The 26,820-nt window shown below is 39.5% G+C and overlaps 1 pseudogene; it reads left to right on the top strand.

Moving 5' to 3' along the window:
- Nucleotides 1-11,599: 11,599 nt before the first annotated feature.
- On the top strand, nt 11,600-16,721 carry LOC148010233 (uncharacterized; annotated as a pseudogene).
- The last annotated feature ends 10,099 nt before the right edge of the window (nt 16,722-26,820 follow it).

Genomic DNA, 26,820 nt, shown 5'->3' with positions numbered 1-26,820 from the left:
AAGCTTTTATAACACCAATCGTACATCAGTATACTATAGGATTGAGATATCATGTCTCAAGGTGATAATATGTGATATTTTAGTAACTTGAAAAAAAAACGAAGCACCCTTAAAGAGCATAAAAAGTGTTTTCAATAATGGAGTAAAAAAAATCAACGAAGAGTAGAATGTACCTAAACAACTTGACCACACTCACATCTCTCCATTCATACTTTGCCTACACACTTAGTGTTGAGAAATAAGCCAAAAGTCTAAGGCATAGTCTAAGCCTTATCATATTGTTGTATGTAAAGTGTCCTTAAGTTTGGGGGCATCTATCTTTTGAGGATACCATTTTAGTGTGTGGACTGTTTTTGAGATATGGTGGGAGAATATTGAAGAAGAAGAGAATGAAGAAAGCTTGAGCCTCTCCTTGTCAACCACCTTTCGTTGTGCATCCCCATCGAATCTCTTATCTACTTTCATTTGGTATCAGAGCGGGAGTGAAGGATTGATGCGAGGTATACATTAGATTGATAGCTTGCAGTTCATCATTAAAATTAGGTGCAAATCCCTATCTAAATCACCCGCAACAGGTCTATGGATTGGATGAGCTGCTAAAGCTCGGATTTGGGGGACTAGTGAAGCCCATATTGGATGTATTTGGTAAGTCAAATGAGGCTGGAAATGAGATATGACAGCACGACATTGGTAAGGTGATCAGAGAAGCTATAGAAGTCAAGGTTTGGTGGCAGCATCAACAACTAATATTGGTGCTTCAAATATGCACCATAAGTGCATGTTCGAGAGAGTATCTATAACTCAGCAGAGGAGACTAGAGAAGTAGACCTAGAGGCTGTAATGTGATGGGATGCTATACCAAGAACACCTAGCAAAACTGCAATCAGATGAGGTACTATTTCCAAGGGAGCTCAAAACCTGATTAGCATATCAGGGAGATCTGTTTAGAAAGCTCTCTGTAACTACAGTGCAAACTAGGACTGCCATGAAGACAATATAACCGCTTCATCCTGGAGTTCAGGAGATCGAAAGTCATAAGGGCTCCACTAAATAGTCGGTGTTAAAGGGTGAAGAAGCTACACTGGATGGTGCCGCTGTGATTCCATCCTGCAACGTATTTGACCAAATCGATCGCCATGAGTATATGCCACATACTGATTCATAAAAAATCGGCGCCATGAATGGTCACCGTAGCTCACACTGATTTCCTTCTTTTTGGATAAGGCTTATTAAGCCTTAAACACTAAGGCTTACAATTTAGAATTACCTTATGTTCACATGGACATTGAAAACTGGTTATCCTGTGGAGCTGCTTTCACACTGGAAGGAAGACATGAACTGGTTATTGCCCAAACTGGTTCACAGTCAATCAGTTCACACTGCAGAAAAGAAGAACTAGTTGGTTTTAAGACTGGAAAAAGGGCAATTTCTATGCAATTTATGGGAGGCTATGTGGAGGCCATTTTTTTTGCTCAAAAATTTATGGGAAAATTTTTATAGCTTATGCTTGATATGTATTTCCAGTTTGGCACAAAAATCGATAGAAAAATTGCAAGAAAAATGATCATTTTTAGACTCTTGTTTTTTATGCATTTTGGGTCATACAGACATCGTGTGGAATCCGATTTGGATGTTTCTTGCTGGGAACTGAATGTATGACATGTTGGCATCATGGATGGATGTATATAACTGTTTTTGGACACATGTATGACAGTCATATTGCTGAATACCATTTCTGGACAGATTGTATTATTGTTTTCTTTTGAATTTGCAGCAGTCATAATGTCCGACACGGCACAAATCACTCAGATCGTGGGGGACAAATTGACCAAAGACAACTATAGTGTTTGGTCCTACAGGATGGAGAATTTTTTGATGGGTAGAGGTCTATGGGATCTCATAACAGGTGATGATGAATGTCCAGAAGTTCCCGAACATCCAACTGAAGAGCAAAAGAAAGCGTACAAGGATTGGACTGGGAAGAACAGGAAGGTTTTGCATTGGATGTCCATATGTATTTCAGAAACATTGATTCCTCATATCAAAAAGGCAAGTACTTGTAAGGAGGCATGGGAAATCATAGAAAAAATGTATGGAACATGTACAGAGGCTCGTAAGATACAACTTAAGCAGAGATTACATGGTGCATGGAGAGGCAATTGCAGTATCAGTGACTATGTGGCAGAAATCAAGCAAATTGCAGAAGACCTTGCATCCATTAATGCACCTGTTGATGATGACGATTTAGTGTCAGTGACATTAAATGGGCTTGGACCAGCTTTTAAATCTTTGGATACCTCTATTTCTATTAGGGGAGGCTCTATGCTTGACTTTGAGGAGCTTATTGGATTGCTACTTACAGAAGAAATCAAGTTGGGATTGAATGCATCTAGCAATGGCAAAAATGCAGGTGGAGATAGTGTTTTCTATCACCAGAGAGTTCGTGGCAGCTCATCTAGAGCTAGAGGCTCTTCACATGGTCGTAGTAATTATGGTTTTGCTCGTGGAAGAGGCAACTTTGGTCGTGGTGACTTCATGCATAGAGGCAAGGGGAGATCTTTCCCTAGAGGTAGAGGACGGTCTAGTGCTTCTTCACAGAGAGATGGCACTTGTCATTATTGTGGGCATTTTGGTCACTTTGAGAGGGATTGTTATCAAAAACAGAATGCTATGTCTAGGGGTCGTGGAAGGACCCAATATGGCCACTATGCAGGCACTTATGGTGGTACAGGTTATGAACCTAGAGGTGAGTCATCTAGAGGTCATTTATTTTCTATGGAGCATGTGCTTGGGAGCATGGCTCATCCTCCTCGTGAGAATGACTGGTTTTTGGATTCAAGAGCTACAAACCACATGACTCATCATGTTGAGTGGTTTGATAGCAAGGAGCAAGTGTACAATGATGAATATGTTGCCACTGGTGATGATACTTTACACAAAATTACTCATATTGGTAGTGTGCCTCTTGTTACTAAAGATGGGATTGAGAACAAGCTTGGTGATGTACTTTATGTGCCCACAGTAACTAAGAACCTAGCATCGGTTGGTCAAATGACGGATCAAGGATTGCAAGTGAGATTCAATAAGTTTGGATGTTTTATTGAAGAGTTCCATAATGGGAGAACTGGCAGGGTGATTGCTCATGGTAGAAAGAAAGGGAGATTGTTTGCTTTGGATGAGGTACTCTAGTGATTCAAAACTCTATATATGTTGAGAGAGGACATGGGCAAGATAAGGATGTGGAATTATGGCATAGACGGATTGGTCATGTTAATTTGCAAAGATTGAAGCAAATGCAATCAAAACAGATAGTCCGTGGTCTACCGCATTTAGGATATGTAAATTTTGATCATGTATGTGAGGCTTGTCAATTTGGCAAGCACTCTAGATTGCCATTTCCAAAGAGGGGGAGAATAAGCAGCTATCCTTTGGAAATAATACACTTAGATATTTGGGGCCCATGTCAGAATGTTTCCATGAGCGGAAAATGTAGATTCTATATCACTTTCATTGATGATTTCAGTAGGATGACTTGGGTGTACTTTATGCAGCATAGAAGTGAAGCATTTGAAAAGTTCTTGGAATTTAAATCTATGGATGAAAAGTAGTTTGGATGCTACATAAAGTGTTTGAGGTCAGATAATGGTGGAGAGTACATGTCATATGAGTTTTGTGACTTCTTGAGAGATCATGGTATCAAAAGGCAATTGACATGCAGGTATACACCTCAACAAAACGGTGTGGCTGAAAGGAAGAATTGGATTATTGCAGAGGTTGCAAGGGCAATGATGAACCAAATGAACATGCCATTGTCATATTGGGCAAAAGCAGTGCATACTACAGTTCACATTATGAATAGAACACCTACAGCCTTGATTCATAATATGTCACCATATGAGAGAATGTATGGCATGAAACCTACATACTTTAGAGTCTTTGGATGTGTCTGTTATGTTCATGTTCCGGATGATTTGAGGAAGAAGATGGAACCTAAGGCTGTAAAATGCATTTTCCTTGGATATCCTGATGAGAAGAAGGGATACAAATGCTATGATCCAGTGAGTAAGGAAGTATACATAAGCAGGGATGTCAAATTCAGTGAATATGAATCGTGGTACAAGCCCAAAATTGTAGTGGATGTTGATTCCTATGAAAGCAATGATGATAATGGCTATGGAAGGAAAATTTCAGCAAACAGCAAGGCTGAAAATCAGCATGTGGAAGATGCTTCAGGTCCTCAAGAGAATGTGGAAAGAAGTGGTAGCTATAGTCCATGGAGTGGTAGATTGAGAAATGCACAAAGGAGTGCAGAAATTGCAAAAGGTAAGAGACCAATGACTGAAAGTTCAAAAGATGAATCTATAGATGATGAGTATGGCATTCCGCATGTTAAAACACCTGGCACTAGAAGCGCAGGAAAGTATGTGCCACCACATGCTAGATCAGATGAGACACACGGTAGTGCACCTCAATTGAGAAGGTCAGAAAGAGTAAGGTATCCAGATAGATTGACTTATAATGGGTTCATGAAGATGCATTATGCATACATAGTTTCTTATGTACAATATGTGGAACTTACTTGCTTTGAAGAAGCAGTAGAGAGCAAAGAGTAGAGACAAGCAATGGATGAAGAGATGAATGCACTAAGGAAAAACAAGACTTGGGATTTGGTGAAACTGCCTTATGGCAAGAAGTCCATTGGATGTAAATGGGTTTACAAGGTCAAATGTAAGTCAGATGGTTCTCTTGAAAGGTATAAAGCAAGGCTAGTTGCAAAAGGATATGCACAAACTTATGGTTTGGATTATGAAGAAACATTCAGTCCAGTAACTAAAATGAAGACAGTAAGATCAGTAATTGCTTTGGCTTCTATCTATGGTTGGAGGCTTTATCAAATGGATGTGAAAAATGCATTTTTGAATGGCAACTTAGAAGAGGAAGTGTACATGGATCAACCAAAGGGCTATGTGGATCCAAAATACCCACATTATGTATGCAGGTTGAAGAAGGCTTTATATGGACTGAAGCAAGCACCAAGAGCATGGTGTGATAGAATCAGCAAATTCTTATGCAGTATGGGATTTCAGCATAGCAAAGTTGTTTATTCACTTTATGTGAGGCATACAAAAGATGGTATGGTTGTTGTGGTCATCTATGTTGATGATCTCATTATTACAGGTACACTTGAGAAGGAGATTACTGAAGTCAAGTATGGGTTACATAAAGAGTTTGATATAAATGATCTTGGTTTGTTGAGATACTTCTTGGGTATTGAGGTTATTGATACACCTCATGGTATATGGCTGATACAAAGGCAATATGCATTGGAGATGTTGGAAAAATATGGCATGACAGGATGCAAATCGGTTGATACACCATTGGATCAAAATGCTAAGTTGATGGATGATGGATCTTATGTTGAGGATGTTACTATGTTCAGAAAGATGGTTGGTAGTCTTATCTACTTGACCATTACAAGACCAGACTTGAGTTATGCTGTTGGATTGGTAAGTCAGTTTATGCAGAAACCATGCAAATCACATTTGGATGTAGTAAGAAGAGTTCTTAGATATGTGAAAAAGACAACTAGATTTGGGTTGTTTTATGGAAAAGGAATCAAGCCTACACTGTTTGGATACTCAGATGCAGACTGGGCAGGTAGCTCCATGGATAGAAGATCTACTACTGGCTATGCATTCTCATTTGGATCAGCCATGATAAGTTGGAGCAGTAAGAAGCAACCTACAGTTGCTTTATCAAGCACTGAAGCAGAATATAGAGGCATTGCATTGGCAGCATGTGAGCAGACATGGCTGAGATTGATCCTATATGACATGGGGATAGAGATTGATGGTGGAGTTATTATATATTGTGACAATGTTAGCAAAGAACCCAGTCTATCATGCAAGCACAAAACATATAGAAGTGCACTATCATTTCATTAGAGAAAAAGTCATTGATGGAGAGATTGACTTGGTCCATGTGAAGACCAATGACCAAGTTGCTGATATCTTTACCAAAGCACTAGGTAAAGATAAGTTTGAGTACTTCAGGAGTGCACTTGGAGTCTTATGTGTGCAAGCTCATTCCGAGCTTGAGGGAGAGTGTTGAGAAATAAGCCAAAAGTCTAAGGCATAGTCTAAGCCTTATCATATTGTTGTATGTAAAGTGTACTTAAGTTTGGGGGCATCTATCTTTTGAGGATACCATTTTAGTGTGTGGACTATTTTTGAGATATGGTGGGAGAATATTGAAGAAGAAGAGAATGAAGAAAGCTTGAGCCTCTCCTTGTCAACCACCTTTCGTTGTGCATCCCCATCGAATCTCTTATCTACTTTCACTTAGGAGCACAAGAAGCATCTTCAAAGTGAGATACTCGATACCCTTCATACAATGATATAGATGGTTTCTCTCTCAATGGATCAGATGATTCTGCATCCATGAAAAACAATGCATCTATCGTTGCCTCCATCTCTAGTCCCAAGATTGGAGGAACGTCAGAAAGGTCCACTGTCTCCTTTAGTATTGAGGATGTAGTCTACAATGTGCCCTCCAATTAGTATATCTGCAATAAGTTAATTTCTAGGGATAAAGTGTCACATTTTTATACAAATTTTTAGGGCACGTCTAATATTTTTGTGCATGTTATTCAATTACTTTGCAAATGTAAAGCATGACTGATACACACTTTTCTTATTGTTCACTCAAAGTGAGAGATCCCCTGGTCAATGGTTGATGATTAAAATTCACCAAAGCATCGTATGTGCTCTATGGAAAGGTGATAACTTTGTCTTATTTCTAGCTTTCATTGAGTGCAACGACACGAGACGTGCTAACTAAGATACGTCTCATGATCTTGTACATCACGATCATCATCATTCTCCATTTGATCTATGTTATGACAAACAATATGTTTTTATCTCCTTCATTAATGATCTGCCTCCATTTTAATCTCTACTTATCTTTCTTGATTTCCATTCTTATATTTTCCACCATTTCTTTTCTCTATCCCTTATTTATTTCTCTCCCTATCCTTGTTTCTCTCTCTCTCTTTCCCTTTCTTTGTTTGCCTCCTTTCATATCATTGTTTCTATCTCTCCCCCTTCTCCTTCTAATTGTTTCTCTATCTGTACTATCTCTTTACTTCTCTCTATTCCTTAATTTCTCTCTCCCCCACCCTTCTTTCTCTCTCCCTTTTCCTTTCTTTGTTTGCCTCCCCCTCTCTCTCTCATTGTCTGTCTCTCTCCCCTTATCTTCCCTCCATACTCTCACTTCTTATCTCTCTTCATTTTCCTCCCTTCTTCTCTCTATTTCTTTCTCTCTTTCCCTTCCGGCCACTTTATCTCAACACATCTTATTACAATAAAAATCAAAGATAGAAAATAAAAAACTTATAAAACAAGGACATTGAAAGACCCTCTCTCCCCACCCTCTTCCCTCTCCCTCTTTATTTTTCTATCATTTCATTCTCTCTAATTCTCTTATTGTTTCCATATTTCTCTCACTCTCTAATTATTATTCTCTCTATCTCTCTTTTTCTCTCTGTTTTTGTCTCTTTTTATCCCACTCTTTCTCTTTTCTTTTCACTCTCCTTTCTCTCTTTACCTCACCTTCCTTTCTACCTCTTCCTTTTCTCTTTATCTCCCCCCTTCCCTTTCTTTCTTTGTTGCATCTCTCTATCTTTCTCTTCCCTCCTCATTGTTTCCCTTATTCTTTCTCCTCTCTTCCTTCCTTCATATCTCATTTCTCTCTTTCTTTGTTACATTTTTCCCCTTCCTCTTTGTCATTCTCTCTTCCTCTCCCTATCTTTTTCTCCCTCCCTCCTTTCCTATCTTTCTCATTCTCTTTCAATGCATTTCATTACAAAGGAAAAAAGAAAAGAAGAAAATACAAAAAAAGCAAGAAGAGGCAATGTATCTACCTCAAAGGCCCCAAGATGAATTATTTTTTGTCTCTTCTTTATGGCATTCTTTCTTTGTCCCTTGTGCGTTTCTCTCTTTTCTTTGCATATGGCAGCGGTGGTAGCGATGATGGTGAGGAGCTCTCCCCTCTCTTCTCCTCTTCCTCTCCCTCTCCCTCTCAAGGTGGCGATATCTCTCACTCTCTCGAAAAATTTTGAAACAAATGCCATACTCAAGTTTTCGGTACTTTTCTTTCTCAAACCCTGGCATCTCTATTTGCATTGTAATTAGTGTCACTAAGGAGTGCTATTAACATAGTTATTTGTGCTACTATTGGAATCAAACATTCAAATTAGCAAGTCTAATAGCAACATAGATATTGAGGTCACTATTTTGCATCACAAAACGCCATTGCTATTGCCCCATTCCCTTGTAGTATAATCCAATATGTATAAAAGTTTTATGCAACTCCTCATCTATGTACCTTCGGCTCATCCTACTGACCTACATAGCTAGAAAATGATGTTAGCACAATCAACATAAGGGTGAAATTTAAGCATGATAATGTATCTTTGCAAAGAAAGATGTTAGTTAAAAGACACATAATATAACAATCAATGAATTGGAAAATAAACATATGCATAGCATGATATACAATCAAAAGATCTATGCATAGATCCCTATAGAAAGAGGAGTCTACTTCATTCTCAAATAATTCTTGTACTCCTCTCTCTTTCCCTAGATTTCTCATAATTGTCTCCTCCACAGCTGTAAGCCCTTCTCATAAGGTGTTGATGGCACAACATATCACCAATAAGGTTATCATGGGTTTACATATTTAATATCAAATAAGAGTTTTCCACAAATAATGAAAATGTATTTTTTATGACTATTTTGTGGGTGAAAAAGTTAACAAAAAGGGTCATGCACCTTTTTACAGTGACCTTGCAAGACAAACATGTTGTGTAAATCATTTCATATTTTCTTAAAATCTACCTCTAAGAATTGGAGATAATGTTTATCCAATGGTTGCCCCTATTTGAAATGGAAATATGAGGAAAAGCCTCCTTCCAATACCACTTTAAACCTTTGTACATCAAATATGATCATGGAGAAGCTTCGGAAATCAACTAAGATAACGCTTTGCAAGTTTTCAAATACTCTATCTTTTCCATGTTGGGGGTAAAGGCTTTTCTGCCTAGTCGCCCGTGTATTACTACACTAATAGTACCCACCACTGCACATTGCAGGTGGTGGGCACTCGTCACAGTCACTTATTCTTTATTCTTTTAGTGACAGTTTGAATAAAGGACGGCTCGGCCACACATTGTGGTTGTTGGAGTTTCCATTTCTTGTCTCTCTCTTTCTTGGTCTTGCTCTCCCGCCATAGCTCTTGCGTGAAAGCTTCGATCATTCTCACCTTTCAACTGGTATCAGAGAAAGTCCTTCGCGAGCGCTTCCCAGCCTTCCCTAACATCTACACAAGGTATAAGAGCTTGCTTCTTACTTAGTTCTCAACCATTCTTTGACATGAACAGTATGGTTTCATGAAGAGGTAGCCATAACTTCCATCATTGAAGCTTGTTCTCTTCACCTCTTGCTTGGACTTGTCCTAGGCTTGTGTAGGCCTATTGTAGGCCTTCATTGGGCTCTTTCTTATCCCCTACCCACCCTAATTTGGCTCCTCAAATACAATAGCATGCTCATGTTTTATTTGAGCCTGTTTGAAAAAATGGCTTAAAAATTACTCTTTTTTTATATCTCGGGCACCCAATTCGGCAAGGTATGAGTCTAACTTGGGATTTTGGCATGCTCTGGACGCAATGGTGATGTCGGATTTGCCAAATTCTAATGATATAATATTCTGCAATAGATTTTCGGTTTAAGACAGCATGTATTTGTATGCGTATGGCTTATGTGATGCTTCTAATGATGTCTATTGATACCAGATCACTTGTGGATATTATGCCTCTTATGTGAGATCCATTTGGAGCTGATTTATCTCAGTCATTGAATGTTTTGAATAGTCCTAGATCTTGCCAAAACAAGGTAGCACTTATCTCTTGAAGTCTATGCTTATCGGGATTGATCACTTGGTTGATGTATATTGATGTCCGGATGATGTCTACATGTATGGAGATGCTATCACTACAAGGGTACACACATATACCGACGCTAAGTAGCGACGTTTTTTTTTCGGCATCGCTATTTACGTCGCTAATCCTCGAAATATTTTAAGTCAAAAAATGCATCAGTATTAGCGTCGCTATCTGCGTTGCTAAAAATGTCGCTATTTAGCGACGTAAATAGCAACGCTAATACCGACGCTAATAGCGACAACTTACTTTGGTAACATTTCGTGGAAACCCGAATGTTTCTTTCAAACGCACGCGCGAACTGCAGAAGCAAGGCAAAGGCGGAGAGAAAGAGAAAGGGAGGTGAGCAAGAGAGGGAGGTACTGAGCAAGGAAGCAATGCACGACCTGCACATGAGGAGAGGAGTATCGCCCGCACAAAGAGGTCATGGAAGAAGAAGAGAGCACGACGATATGCCCTGTTTTGGTTTCTTTACAATCTTTGTTTTGCTTTGCAATGTAGGTTAGAAAGTGTTGGTTTCTCTTCGATCTTTGTGTTGCTTTGCAATGTAGGTTAGGAAGTGTTGAAAGAGAGAGAAATGGAAGTGAGTGTTTTCAAATTTTTTCTTGTGTTGGTTTTTATTCTTTGCAATGTAGGTTAGAAAGTGTTGGTTTTTCTTCAATCTTTGTGTTGCTTTAATTTGCAATGTAGGTTAGGAAGTGTTGAAAGAGAGAAATGGAAGAGAGTGTTTTTATTTTTTCTCTTGTGTTGGCTCTCTTCAATCTTTGCAATATATATAGGGTAGGAAGTGTTGAAAGAAAGAGAAATGGAAAGGAGTGTGAAGGGGGATGCTTGTTTTGTTTGGATTGTATCTTTTTCAAGATCTTTCTAAACTACATATTCATCCACAATGATATTTCTAGATGTAGAAATACTTCTTTTTCTAGGATCATAAAAGTAAAATGCTTTAGTGATGTTACTATTACTCATAAGAATACGTTTGAGAGATTTAGAGTCTAATTTCTTTCTATGAGCATAAGTAATGCTTCCAAAAACTTTCAAACAACTCATTACTAGCGTTTGACCAATAAAGGCTTCAAAAGGAGTTGTGCCTTTCAAGGCATAGTGGAAGATCTATTAACTGTTATAAAAATGTATGTGTGTGAGCATAGTTTAGAGCCGACCTCAAAGATAGATAAGTTTAGAGCCGAACTCAAAGAGATAGGTACGAAAATTCTAAAAAAAAGACATGAAATATATATAGTGGAGTGGTCCCAATATACAATATAGAATTGTTATTAAATTATCATTCCATTACATCACAGTCAAGATGTCTAGTACTCACGACCAACATGGTGGGGATTGTGAGGCTTGGCTCAATCAACGTGTCCCTTGTCCATGCACGCAATGCAAATTGGCCATTCGTCAGAAACGTCGTTTGTCCATAGAGCATGTGCAATGGTATGGAGAGTTTCGGGTTGAGATAATCGACCAAGCAGTCTTGAATTACAAGATTGCAGTAAGTTCTCTCTCATTACTATATGACATGTAATTGATTTAAGTATAACAGTTTTGGGTTATCTTAGAAGTTAGATCCTTAACGTCCTTTACAGGGTTAGGGCCATGTCGAAACATTGCAGTCCGCAGATCTCTTGCGTCCAGTAAGACGGGTTCATCCGCGCTCTACACAAATGCCGTCTGAGATAACTAACTATCTCATAGAAGGTGATAACTCTCAACCCCCTTCTATGGGTGAGAATGCTAGAGACATGGACGATCCTCTTGCTTTTTGGAGCTCGATTTAGAGGACATGATCGAATCATTGCTTCCGACGGACTTGGAATCCCAAGATCCTTTAATTGCGGAGGCTGCCATTCCATTGTATGATGGGAGTCGGGTATCCCGTTTGAAGACACTTCTTGCATTGTTGAGCATACAAACAAAGTATGGATGGAGCGATGCAAGTGTGACAGAGCTATTCAGGTATATTAGGATGTGTACGATTCTTTATTGAAAGCCATTAAAATGTGCTATGTAGTACTCTAATAATGTGCTTCATTGCAATTCGTAGAACGTTGAAATCTTACATTTTGCCTACCCAAAACACGATGCCTGAGTCTCGTGATGATGCAAGACAAGTGCTGCGAAAGCTAGGCATGGATTATAATTGCCTTCATGCTTGCCCCAATGATTGTGTTCTCTTTCGAGGAGAGTTTGAATTGTTGGCCACATGTCCCAAGTGCAGTGCGGACAGGTATCGAAATGACTTGCAAGGGCAGATTGTTTCGCAGAAAGTTTTGAGACACTTTCCGCTGATATCGCGTGTTTGTCATATTTTTCGGACCAAGAGTTTTGCAAAGCTGACTACATGGCATGTGGAAAATCAATCCACTGATGGTGTACAACGTACACCAGCTGACTCAGAAGCATGGCATCACATTGACGAGACTTTCCCTGACTTTGTAAAGGAGGCGAGGAATCTACGATTCGGTCTTGCCATGGATGGGGTAAATCCTTTTGGTTTACGTTCCACCTCCTATAGTATATGGCCCGTGGTCCTTGTTAACTACAATATACCGCCATGGCTTTCCACCAAGAAAGGACACCTTTTGCTCAGCTTGCTTGTGCCTGGACGATACAAAGTCAAGAATATGGATGTCTACCTCTCTCCACTGATTGATGAGCTAAAGGAGTTGTGGGAGGGAATTCTAGTGGAGGAAATGAGCAAACATATTGGTAGGCGATCCGCAACTATAAGGGCAATTCTTATGCGGACCATGCATGACTTTCCAGGTTACGGAGAATGCTCTGGTAAAGTGTGTTTTCTTATTTTTCTAGTTTTCTTTGAGCGATGTTGGTGTTATGACATGCCTCATTGTACATGTGTGTTCTGCAGGGCTAGTCACGTCAGGTTACCATGCATATCCTCTATGTGGACCAAGGTTGTATTCTCGTATGTCAAAATCTATGAAGAAGATGGTATATGAGGGACATTGAGCTTTTTTGCCAGAGGGTCATGTCATGAGAGAAGGATTTCTTGGTCGCCCTCCTACGAGAATGAATGCACTGAGCTGGTTTGATCGTAGGATGGTGGACCAAGTCTCGCTTCCCAGTGGAATGCGACGCTTCTCAATTTTCTATGAGCTGACTTATTGGAAAAAACTAAAAATTAACCACCTTTTAGATCCCATGCACATTTTTAAGAATGTGGGTAGCTTGCTATGGGACCACCTCATTGGGCAACGAGACACACTAGGAGCGAGGATGGATTTGAAAACAGTGGGAAAGATGGAAACATATTGGCTTGTAAGTGGCGTCGACGGTCGAGTGCAATTGCCGTGTGCTCCTTGGGTTTTGTCTGGCAATGAAGTGCGATGAGTAAAGGAAAACATCAAGTCCTTTCGCATGCCGACTGGCCTAATGCGTTCTCTCAAGACAACATTCACAAAGGATGACCAACTGATAAGACTCAAATCCCATGATTGGCATAAGATGTGTCAGGTATGTACGGTATGAGGCTGCGTATGACATGATTATGCATATTAGATTTCAGAATCTCCGTTTGTTTATACACAATATTAATTACATGATTTTCATAGTTTGTATTGCCAATCGCAATCACGGGGTCTCTGACATCGGAGGTACGGACATCCATTTACAAATTGTCCGAGTTGGTTCAGTTTGTCTCCCAAAAAGAGATTCACACATCATTGATTGAATCCGCGAAATGCATGGCAGTAGAGACTGCTTGTCTTTTGGAAAAGTATCTTCCCACTAGCATGCTCAGGATACAAACCCATCTTCTAGTGCATATTGTAGATGAGTTGCAGGTTGCAGGTCCAATCCATAGTCGATGGATGTTTTTCCTTGAATGGTTCATGAAGACCTTAAAGGGATTTGTGCGACAACGGGCTCGTCTTGAGGGTAGCATGGCTGAAGGTTGGTTAGTGTCGGAGGCCTTGGTGTACATTTCTGAGTGGTTGTCCACTGTGGACCGGGACAAAGGCTTGATATGGTCACTTAAGGAGGATGATCGTCTGAATGGAGATGTCCTAGTGGGAAACGGAATAGACAAGAAGATGGACGCATCCATGGAGTCCAAGCTGAACCGATTTTGTATGATGCATAGCGCTACGATGGAGAAGTGGCTGCAACGGTATGAGGATGCTCGAGCTGAGCGAGAGTCTGCAAGATCTGACTTTCGATGGAATACGCGGCAAACGGCCCATTCGATATCCAAAGGGCTTAAAGGAGATGCCTCTACTCATGTCCACTAGATGGCTACATGAGGCCCTAACCAAAGCATCTCAAGATGGAGAAATAGTTACTGAAGAAGAGTGGGACTTCTCACGTGGATGCAATCCCAAGGTATGGATGCAATCCCAAGGTATGTAATCCCAAGAAATTACAATCTATATTGCAAATTGCAACTAATATACTTGTTCTTCTCCCAGTATAAGGTCCATAGTGCAGCATGGTCACGTGGATGACATTTCAGAGTAGAGCACATCGACAAGTTACGCTCGACAATGGACTGTGGAGTGATGGCAATGTTTGAGCAGGAAAGCCGACGACGTGCCATAGATCCAAACCGTGTAGTTGCAGAGATGGATTATTTTGGATGTTTACAGAGTATCCTTGTAGTGGACTATCGAAGTTTCTTCGTGACCATATTTGATGTGCAATGGTTCAAGGTTACTTTCGAAGGAGCAGGTGCAACTATTCGGCGAGGGCCAAGTGGCTTTGTTGAGATTGACTCAACGAAGAAGTGGACCAATTTGAGTGATACATTTGTTTTGCCAAATCACTGTGAGCAGGTAAGAGTCCCTAATACTTGATGCGCTTTAGCAATCTCAAAGTGGACTTTTATACTAATCGAAATATGGATCAGGTCGTCTTTTTCCCTAATCCGCAACAACCTCAATGGTGGTATGTCATTCCCATGACATCTAGGAGTATCCCCATGTTTCCTAGAACCCCCGTACCGATCGTAGAAGAGACACCTTTAATAGCGACAATGATAGAAGGCATACAAGAAACTAAGATGAACCGCCTGGAGGACCAAGACATCTCACCTATGGAGATAGAGGAGATAGAGGATGGGTTTTTTGAAAATGAAGTAGAGTCCTCATTTTGTGGAGAATTTTGTATAGATCTCTCGGTGTATACTGAGCTATATCATGATGAGATTGTGGAACTCTAAACAAAAGTGACTCGATCAAAACGTTCCTCCCACTACAACAATGCCACTTTTTGCAAATCGGTTAGGACAGTTTGTATGTTTTTGGAGTATGGTGTTTTGTATTATCTAAATTTTTTAATTACTTTAAAATGAAGTCTTGCAAATTAAGTCTTAGTTTTATTATGTCTTGCAATTCATTATCTAATATTATTATTTTTCCTTGTATGCGCAGGTTTAGGATTTGGGCACAGACGACAGGATGAGTCGCAATTTTATAGATGACGACATTGATGCAATGCTAGCGTGTTTCTCACCAGAGCAACTAGCATGGGTCAGAGATAGAGCCGATGCATAGCTTTCCCGTTCCACCTTAGCACGATCGGCAGACTCTAGACGGTCCGATGCTTCGGTCTCCAGTAGACGCACTCGCAGGTCTCGCTTTGCTTCAGAGTCATGTAGTCAAGGAGAAGGCAGCTCCTGTTGTGGGGATACAGATGCAGTCTCTCCCACTCGCACTGTCACCAGGGAGTCGACACTATCTTTCATTGGCGGTGGTGGGCAGATGTCTACTGCTCCCACTCCTTCATGCACCCCACCTATCACTCCTAGGGCCGACAAGAAGTACACGAAACCCACTCCTGCAAGTATGTATTTTCGCATTCTTTTTCGCAGTAGCACTTATCAATTCAAGTTGTGTTTGACACATTTGTATTAATGTCATGAAAGTACCCGTCTGCAAAATCTTGCAAGTTACTCGTATCTCATAGATAAGGCCACTGGCCATTTATACATGAATGATGAGGAAAAAGCTGTCATCTCTAGGATGCATGAGTTGTGCCAACAAGTATTTCGGCACAACATTACAGAGAAGTGGAAGCAGATCCCAGGTGCCAGCAAGGAGTACATAATCGATACATTGTATCGAGAGTTCCCTCAGCTCTCTAGCAATGATAGATTTTCGAGAGGGTGGATGATGACGTGTGTGCGTCACTATCAGTCGCATAGGCGGTTTGATGCACGCGAAGCAGTTAAGCAGGGCAAATCGAAGCCGGAGTGGTTGGATACAGAGGACTGGAGTAATCTCTAGGATGAGGCAACATCCACTCTAGATAAGTGGAAGCAGCAGAAAGACGCAGCAAAGGCGCGCTTGGACACAGGATTGGTGCATCACCTTGGTAGCGGCGGCTATGCAACATTCCTGGCAGATTTCGTAAGTATTAATAGGGTAGAGTACTCTAATTTAATGACATCCATGTTGATGTATGTATTTCAAACATGAATCTCAAGTACTTTATTTTTCAATGTTTGTGTGCCACAGCAAGGTTTTAGATTGCACTAGAGGTGACATATGGGGAGAAGCATGGCTTGAGTGCCCTGATCGAGAAGCTCTATGCTCGCGAAGGACCAGTAAATAGTAATAAATATCATTCGTAATTTGAGAAATCTATCATTATATGTCATTTTGTATTTGGTACTCACAATTATATATGTATTTGCTGTTGCAGGCTCCCTTCGATATGTCACTACAGCGAGAGGAGTTTGTCTGATGCGGACGAGTCGTAGAGAGCAGATTAGGCTACATAGGATTACTTCCCATCTTGTATTATGTAAGGCCTTAGGGCCTCTATCCTCCATATGTAATAGCTAAGTGTATATGATTCGGACTTCTATGTTGTAGCATGACTCCATATACACATCTCCATGTTATTCACCACATATTGATGTACAGGGGCATACATATTTGCTTTGTCACAGTAGCACTTCTCAATTTAAGTTCTGTTATTTTCTTTATCAATACAGTGCACATTTGTGTTAATTAATGTCATGAAAGTACTTGTTTGCAAAGTCTTGTCATTATTTGGGATCAATTGTCTAACTTCTTTGACTACAGGAACTGTGGCAGGGCTGCATCTGCAACTCTGCCACATTTTTTCTTTTTTTGGCAACCATCGGTATTAGCATCACAAAATAATTCTGTAATCGTCGGTATTAGCATCGGAAATTCCTCTATAATCGTCACTATTTTCATCAATATTAGCGTAATACTGATGAAATTAGCGACGAAAATAGCAACGGTTTTATAGCGACGCTAATAGCGACGACGGGGATATTTTTCATATATAAAGAAAACATCGTTATAGCATGTATATGTTGTAGTGTATGTTAATGAATTGCCATCATTTTGGTACTAATTTGAGGCGTGAAATACTCATTCTGAAGTAGTGAATGTATGTTGTAAACAGTTGGGCTGAAGTGATTCTACTCATGTATTCTTATGCATATGTTATTCGGGTCATGTCTTGGAGATGTACATTGATGTATTGACCATCAGGGATTCAAAAAGAGTTCGACAATGCTTCTTAATCATCGATTGAGATGGAGCTCCACTTTCCATAGAATTTGGATATTTATCTTGGATGTATCTTGGAGCTTATCGGTCTATGCTTGACCGCTTTGGACATACACTTATGCTCATGTCACCTACCTATGTCAGTTACATTGTTTGAGCTTGGATGCTATTGGAGCTTTACTTGGGCTTAACATTCAATTGTCTGGAGCATATTTTTGGAGATTTATTGGCTTGCCAAAGTTTATTTTGGGATATACTTGATGTCTATGGATGCTACATATGGATATCACACTGTCTCCATGTCCGAGATGTCTCATTGATGCTGGATCTTAGACACTTGTCAACACTGGTGCTTGTACATGATTCTTTTGAACTTTGTTGCTTGATATTTACGGCCTTTGTGCCAGTGGGAGCGTCTTTGGATGCTTGACAGACATTGAGCAGGCAGTCTATGCTATTTGAGCTTTTGAGATTATTTGGAATTTCTTACCCTTTGGGATGATGCATGGTTCATATGTCTTAGTTCCTTCCGATGCTTATGAGCTGACTCTTTGACTTGGGTCCCTTTCCTTGTGAGCTGACACCTACCTGTGTCAAGTCTTGGTAGTGGCAAACACACTTTGCTTCGTGACTGGGGGGTGTGCCTACTCACTGGTAAATATTTCATGACATGTTTGGGTATTGGATTTATGCTTATTGGCTGTCATATACCTATGTTATGCCCACATGATGCTTGTTATGGTCTTGGTAGTAAATGATTGACTTGGGATACGCTTCTGGCACAGTTAGCTCTCATTCATTAAAATTTATCATTTATTACAGCAAGCTGAAATCTATAGATTTTGAGCCCTTCTCTGAGGGTAATACTTACTATTTGATGTTATCTTGGTCATATTTGGTGGACATGTAATTCTCTTGGTAAAATCCACACTTTCAGCCAGTTTTAGCAGTGGTTTTAGTGCATTTTCTGCTAATTACAGCAACTTGTACTTTTGTATTTTTGCATTGATTTGGGACAGTATGGGTGGTCATTTGAAAGACACAACTCTCTTTAACATTGCCAAGTTGGATGGTACCAACTATGGTGCAAAAGTTGCAAATTCAAGGGTATCAAACCTAAGGATATGAATGATAATGTTTGGATGGAAGTTGATGAGCTATGCAAGTCTACCATTATTTTATCACTCTCAGAAGAGGTCCATCATAATGTTGTTGAAGATGAGAGTTAGAGTGCATGGGACTTATGGGAGAAAATTCAGGAGCCTTATGCACAGCAGAGTCCTGCGTCACAGATGTATTGGCTGAAGCAATCAATTGATGTTCGCATGAAGGAGAGGTCATCCCTATCATCTCATTTAAGTCAATTTCAAGCTATCATGAAGAATTTGTTGTCACAGGGTATTGAGTTCAACGATAACTTGCACCCGTTATTTCTGCTTGGCACCCTTTCTGAATCATGGGATGTCTTCCGTACTGCCATATGCAAGAACAAGCTTGATGGGCTGAAAATCAAAGATGTTGAGAGTGCTTTATTGACTGAGGAAATCAACAAGAGAAACAATGATGTTTCCCACTCTTCACATGCATTGACCGTTAGAGGTGGCAAAAATGGCAGGCATGATAATGATCATAAGGGCAGGGGCTCTCAGAAGATCAGGTCCAAGTCATGTGGTCGCAATAAGTCCCATGGACAGAAGTCTGATCTTATCTGTCATTATTGTGGGAAAGCAATACATATTAGGCTGCAATGCCATAAAATGCGTGATGATAAGCGCAAGGAAAAGGGAAAAGATAAAGTGCAGGAAAAGTCTTCTGAGCGCAGCATAGTACTTGCAAAGTCCAATGTGAAGATAGAAGAGGCTAATGTCACAGAGGCCACTGATTCAAATGATGATTACATACTTGCAGCTTCTTCATGCGATGCTTTACAGACTTTTGAGATACATTCTATGTATGCACAGTGCTGGCTCTTGGATTCGGGTGTGTCCTTTCATGTGACACCTTGTCGAGATTGGCTTCATACCTATCACACCATGTCTGGTTCTGTGCGTATTGGTGATGAAAGGTCTCTTGACATCGTGGACATTGGAGATATTAGGCTGCAGTTTCCTTTTGGCAGCTCTTTTGTTTTGCATGATGTACGCCATGTACCTGCATTGAATTGCAGCCTTATATCAGCTAGACAACTTGATGATGCAGGGTATTTTGTGTCTTTTGGAGACTCTGCATGGAAGATTACTCGTGGCAGACTTGTACTTGCAAGATGTGACAAGTCTGGCAGCCTCTATCCCTTACTTGTATCACAAGCTACATTGGATCATGTTTTGTCTGTGGGTTCTATTCCCCATGTATCCCTTTGGCATGCTCATTTGAGACATATGTCTCTTAAAGGAATGAAAATGCTCCATGCTTTGCAGTATCTTTCACATTTTGACTCTTTGTATTTTGATTCTTGTGATCATTGTTTGTATGGAAGCCAAGCTAGAAATACACATAAAAAGTGTGGTAAGAAACGCATGGGTGAGCCCTTGGCTCTTGTGCACTCAAATGTATGTGGGCCCATGCCCTGTTAGTCACTTGGTGGGGCAAAGTAAATTTTTACTTTCACAGATGACTACTCATGTAATGTTTGGGCTTATCCCATAAAGAGAAAATCTGATGTCTTAGACACATTTCAGCATTGGCTTGCATTGGTAGAGAACCAATCTGGGAAAAGGCTCAAATGCCTAAGGTCAGATAATGGGGGTGAGTATGTATCACGTGCTTTTGAGCAGTTTTGTGAATAGCAGGGTATTAAGCGCTAGTTAACTGCCCCTTACACCCCACCCCAGAATGGTACGGTTGAACACATGAATATGATCATTCAGGAAAGGGTCCGTAGCATACTTAGCCAGGCTGGCTTACTGCAACACTTTTGAATTGAGGCAGTTACTACTACAGTGCACCTCATTAACACGTTGCCTAGTAGTGGCATAGACTTTTAGGTTGTAGAGGAGCTATGGGCAGGCAAACCCCCCTCTTATGATCATTTGCATTCCTTGGTTGTGAGGCATTCTGCCATGTTCCCAAGGACAAATGCAATAATCTAGATCCTAAGAGTGTCAAATGCATTTTCATTGGCTCGAAAAGTGAGCCACAGCCATGATGTCATCTTTCATGAGGATAAAATACATATGCAGCCTGAGAAAGTGGTTGAGGTACGTAGAGTTATCTTTCAGGAGGAGCCACCTACTCCCGTTCGGCCCGCTCCACGGCCACCTAGACAGAAAGAAACATCGCCTGATGCTCATGGCCCAAATGTTAGACATGCTGATGTGAGACAAGACGTTTATCAGGAAGTAGAGCCTAGGTTGAGGTATTCTACTAGAGATAGACGACCTCCTGACCATTTTGCACCCTCTATGGATTATATACTAGTTACAGATGCAGGAGAGCCTCTTACTTATGATGAGGCTATCCATAGGGGTGATTGTCACTCTTGGGAGAGGGCTGTGCAGTCTGAGCTTGACTCATTACATAAGAATAAGACTTGGGATTTGGTTTTCTTGCCTCAAGGTAAGAAGGCTTTGCCATGCAAGTGGATGTACAAGCTCCAAAGTACCCCTGGACACCCCAAACCGGCATACAAGGCTCGATTGGTTGCTAAGGGTTTTAAGCAGGAGCATGGTGTTGAATTTGATGAACTCTTTTCTCTTGTGGTCAAGATGACCACCCTATGCTTAGTTTTGGCCTTGGTTGCACAACTTGACCTGGACGTATACTAGATGGATGTCAAGACAACTTTTTTACATGGGGACTTGCATGATGAGATTTACATGGAGTAGCCTAAGGGCTTTGCAGACCTTGGCAGGAAACACCTAGTGTGCAAGCTAAAGAAGAGTTTATATGGGTTAAAGCAGGCACCTAGGAAATGGTACCATAATTTTGATGCATTCATGTAGTCATAGGGCTACAACTGCAGTGCTATGGATCCGTGCTTGTACACGAAGAAAGCCCGTGACGGTTCTTTACTGATTTTGGTACTCCATGTGGATGACATGCTTTTCACAAGGACAACTCATGAGGAGCTCGATGCTCTTAAGGCTCAGCTCAAGAAGAGCTTTGAGATGAAAGATCTGGGATAGGCCTCTTATATACTTGGTATGCGCATCACGTGCGATAGATCTCAAGGACTCCTCTATCTGTCACAGAGGGAGTATGTACATAAATTCCTTGAGCACTTCTGCATGCAGGATGTTAAGCTTATTGGCTGTCCATTATCTTCTCATGTGAAGGTTTCATAGGTCGATTGTCCAAATATTGCTTTTGTAGTTGGGATTGTGGCACGTTATATGGCTACACCTGGCAAGAAACATTGGAATGCGTGAAGGGTATCATGAGGTACATAAAAGGCACATCAGATATGTGTCTTTGTTATGGCAGCCAAGATACAGGAGTTGTGGGATACACTGACTCTTATTATGCAGGACTTGCAGATAGTAGGAAGTCCACTTCTGGCTATGTGTTCACTTATGTTAGAGGGGCTATCTCTTGGATATCTAGGGCGCAGAAGTGTACGAACCTTTCTACTACACAGGCCAAGTATATTATAGCCACAGAGGCTTGCAAGGAGGCTATTTGGTTAGGCCATTTGATTACAGACCTTGGTATGACAGATGCTATACCTAGAGTGTAGTTGGATTCTATGAGTGCCATTCAATTGGCCAAGAATCTTGTATTCCATGTGAGGATGAAACATATTGAGGTGAGATATCACTTCATTCACGAGGTCGTTGAGGACAAGTTTGTTGACCCTGTCAAGATTCCGACTAAGCAGAATCGTGTAGACTTGCTCAGAAAAGCCTCACTACTGAGTGCTTTGTCTTCCTCAGGAGATTGATGGGCATTGGATGAGAGGACGTCTTTTTCCTATCATGTTGTATATGTGTACATGTTGTACTATCTTTTCTTTTTTCTCTCTCACTAGGGCAAATTCGCCTTTAAGTGGGAGGTTGTTGGGGGTAAAGGCGCCTCCGCCTAGCCGCCCATGTATTACTACACTGACAGTACCTGCCATTATACACTGTAGCTGGCAAGCACCCATCATAGTCACTTATTCTTTATTCTTTTAGTGACAGTTTGAATAAAGGAAGGCCCGACCACACATTGTGGTTGTTGGAGTTCCCATTTCTTGTCTCTGTCTTTCTTGCTCTTGCTCTCCCACCATAGCTCTTGCGTGCAAGCTTCAATCCTTCGCACCTTTCAATCCACTATAATTATCAATATACCACATTTTCCCTACCTTCTTTAAATATATCACTGTCCCCAAAGTGCCTCTCTTTCATGTGATGTGGTCCCTCAACAAGCTCCCAATATTCTTAAAAATGTATATGAAATTTAGCAAATGGTTGATCTCTAAATGAGTCCAACATGACAACTCATTGAAAACTGTGAATTGTTGCATTCCACTTAAAAGTAACTTTTCATGGATCATATTCCACTCATACCAGCTTTAAGCATTCATTCAAGTAAGCGGTCATCCAAGGAATCCTTCTCTTAAATCATAGCCCTCCATCAAGAATGCTACATGCCCTTGATAAACCATATTCTTCATGGTCCACAATCTTCTAGAATCCAAATTTTGTCTCCACAATGGATATATATGGTAACCTAAGATAACGAGGTCTTCCATAATATCCATATCTAGTTAACACAAATATAAAAGAGCCATGTTAGATACAAGAAATGAGGACAAAGGCTCATTTACCTAATCACTCCCCACCCTACAAAGATATATATGGTCCATATAAGAATGGCTTGTATATAAATGAATTGCCTCCTAATATGCTTACTCATGCCACACACTATAAGAAGTTAAGTTGAGTTTGAGTGGATTCACACCATCCATAGCAAGATCAAGTGAAATATTCCTTGGCTCTTATATAAAGATTGGAAATGTGGAATCAATGTGATCCCATGCTTGAGAGTTTTTTGCTATTCTTTAGATTCCATTCATGGACCTATTTTGTATATACCACATTGTCAAGCACACCATGCTTGATGTGTGAAACATGTGATGAATGTGTGGTATAAGTGGAAAGTGTATAAGAATTTTTTTAGGGATGGTTTTTTCCACGAAGATCATGTAAATATTGGTGAACACCACACTTTTGACATGTTTTAATAATCTTGTATTCTTCTCAAGAGAGAAAACAGTCATTGACACATGCATGGTTGCTACTATAATCCATGCCCAGCTTTCACAACACTTGTTGTACATCATCACAAGACTTAGGTATTGTATTTCCATATGTGAGTTTTAGAAATATTTTAAAAATCCAAACACCTTGATAAAAAAGCTATCTTATTTATGCATCAAAGACCAAAGAGTATAGTATGTACCTAAAAAACTCTAGTATAATTGTATCACTCTATCTATACTTTGCTTGTATACTCAAGAGTGCAAGAAGAATCTTTTTATGTGAGATACCCCACACCCATCATAGAATAGCATGGACACCTCCTCTCTCAATCGATTAGATGACCCAACATCCATGGGTAGTATTGCATCAATCATCGCCTCCAACCCAAGCTTCATGATTTGATAAAGGTCTAGAAGATCCCCAATATATTCAAATATCGAGGGTACACTAGATGGAGTGCCCTTCGACAATTTTATCATCTTGCGTATATCTTCCATTTTATGCCGACGAACTCTTCTTACAGATGACAATAGATGCATTGCTTGGGAAGGACCGACACCTCTCTATGGTCATTTTCTTGTTTGATTACAAAGTATAAATGGTATACACTTTACGAACTATTATCTCAAAGTCCAAGACTGCATCATTGATGATTTCCTATTGAAACTTACCAAATTGTAACCAATGGTTCATAGATAAGTGACGTTTTTGTCAAATTGCAAGCTTGCATTGAGTGCAAGAACATGGGATACATTGATTGAGATATGCCTCTCAATCTCTGATGTCACAACCCTCATCGTTATCCGTTTCCTCTATGTCACAGTAGACAATACACTTCTCTCTCTTAATTAATGGCTCCCTCTCTTTCTTCCTCTTTCTCCCTCCCTCCCTCTATGTTTCTATTTAGTTTTCTTTTTTCCTCTCCCTCTCTATCTACCTATATCTGTTTCATGCTCTCTTTCCCTTTTGTCCTTGTCTATTTCACTCTCCTTCTCTTTTTCTTATTCCTCTCTCTTCCTCCCTCTCCCTCTCTCTATTTCTTTCTCCCTATCTCCATGTCTTTCTCTCTCCCCAATATATCTAATATATCCAACTTAGCCATATCTGAACCATCTTCTACCAAATTATATTGGTAAAAAATGATTCCACTCACCTTAGGCTATAAAGTGCTTGGTGTGTACAATCTCGATCCTCATAACTGGCTTTCTTCTACAAGATAAAGATATTCTTTATTTTCAGTGCTTTCTAAATACTATAATGGTTTGCATGACACCCCTAAATTATACCCTTTATAGTAGATTAAAAACATGAGCGACTTCTTATCATGTTTCTATGCTTCACATCATATATAAGGGAGAGAAGGCCTTATAACATACAATGTAGTTGATTGTATTATATTGTAGAATGCAATTAAGATCATAGAGAGCTTTAAAAAAACTTGAAGAAAGTAAAATTAATAATATATAACCTCTCAAAAAACAATGGGGATAAATAAAGCAAGTGATAATTGCATTTAGTTCAAGTGGCATAACCCTGTTTGTAATGAATGTGTGATGAGGAAAAAATGTCACAATACCCAAGCCATAATCCTTCCCTTGATCAAAATGTATCGACATTGCCTTCATGACTCTAATCAGCAATGGGTAGTAAAACAGTGTGTTTCATGCATTTACATGAACTAAGCACAGAACATACATCCCTAAGAGAGAGTGTGGGTTTAGGAGTGAATATATTCTAATACACATCCAATTGGAGCACTCATAAGTACGTTTACTACAAATGTCTGCATGGCAAGTATGACTTGTTCTCTTTTTCACTCTTTTGAAAAATTGGACAAAATGCAATCAATTTCTTTTCAATCTATTAGTATCCCCTTAATATGATAGCTTTTTGTATACTAAAAATATTACTTTTAATATCCCTTATATTGAACCCACATGATGAGCAGATTCCATTTTTCTTACAAATAGAGGTTCTCTTGTCATACTAGGTCTCCTATAAGATCCACAATCTTTATAATGTTGATAAGAAAACTTGTAATCAAAGGAATACTTTAGCCATAGCCTTTTGTGTACCCTATAAAGCTATGCCAACTATGGCAATTAAAGTCTGAAAATTAACACTTTTGCCATGTATTTACAAAAGCTTTCAAAGGATACTACACCTTCATCCCACGTGTTGAAAAATTAGAGAAATGTCTCGTTACAACAGATTATTAGTTGGGACTCTGGAGGATACCAATAAACCGATATTTTTAAGGTAAGAAAAGTGTCATACGTGGTACTATTTGATTTATAAATGATTTTGTACGATGCAGAACAGTAGCAATTAAGAGAAGTTTTTAAACCAAGCTTGATTCCCCAAGGATCGTTATCTGTAACTCATTTCACAAGGAGCCTTTGACGGATGTCTAGATAGGAAAAAAAAGAGATTTCTTACCTAATTTGCTAGATAGAAATACACACATCTAGGGATTTTTCGGACTAGGGAAAATTTCACTCTTCTTATATAAATTAGAAGGAAAAATTTCACTACATAAGCATTTTTTTCTTATGTTTAGAAAAAATTCCTATATGGATAATATTTTCATACTTAGATATTTTTTTCCTATACCGAGCAAAAGTGCCTACATAGGTAATAATTTCCTATATAGGCTTTTATTTTTTATGTCGAGAAAAAGCTGTTAGATAGATAATGTTTTCTTATATAGGGATTTCACCATATAGATATATACCACTATATAGATAATATACTTTTTCTATATAGATAAAATTTCATTATATGGAGATCTCACTATATAGATGTAATTTTTTAATATTGAAAAATTCTTACTAGAAAGGTAAATGAGTGTGCATTATAGTAAATCTTAGTCTTGCTTTATAGAGCATCTAACTTTCAATAAATATATTACATACACTATAATAAATTTATCGTAAGCTCAATGGCATGTCAATTTCGATAAAGAGTACAAATCACTTTTTTATTTAGAACTCCAAAATATACAAAAATAAAGAGTAAATGAAAATAAAATTGAGATAAAAATTTTCAATTAGCATAAATTGTCATATGTTGTAATTGTAACAAATCACTCAAGTATATTGATATCATGAAGTATGAGAGCTAAGCTTCC

This window comes from Lygodium microphyllum, chromosome 30 (assembly GCF_053477565.2).
Source record: "Lygodium microphyllum isolate KBCC chromosome 30, Lygodium_microphyllum_v1.1.10, whole genome shotgun sequence".
Taxonomy (NCBI): domain Eukaryota; kingdom Viridiplantae; phylum Streptophyta; class Polypodiopsida; order Schizaeales; family Lygodiaceae; genus Lygodium; species Lygodium microphyllum.
This window is presented reverse-complemented; position numbering and strand designations above follow the sequence as displayed.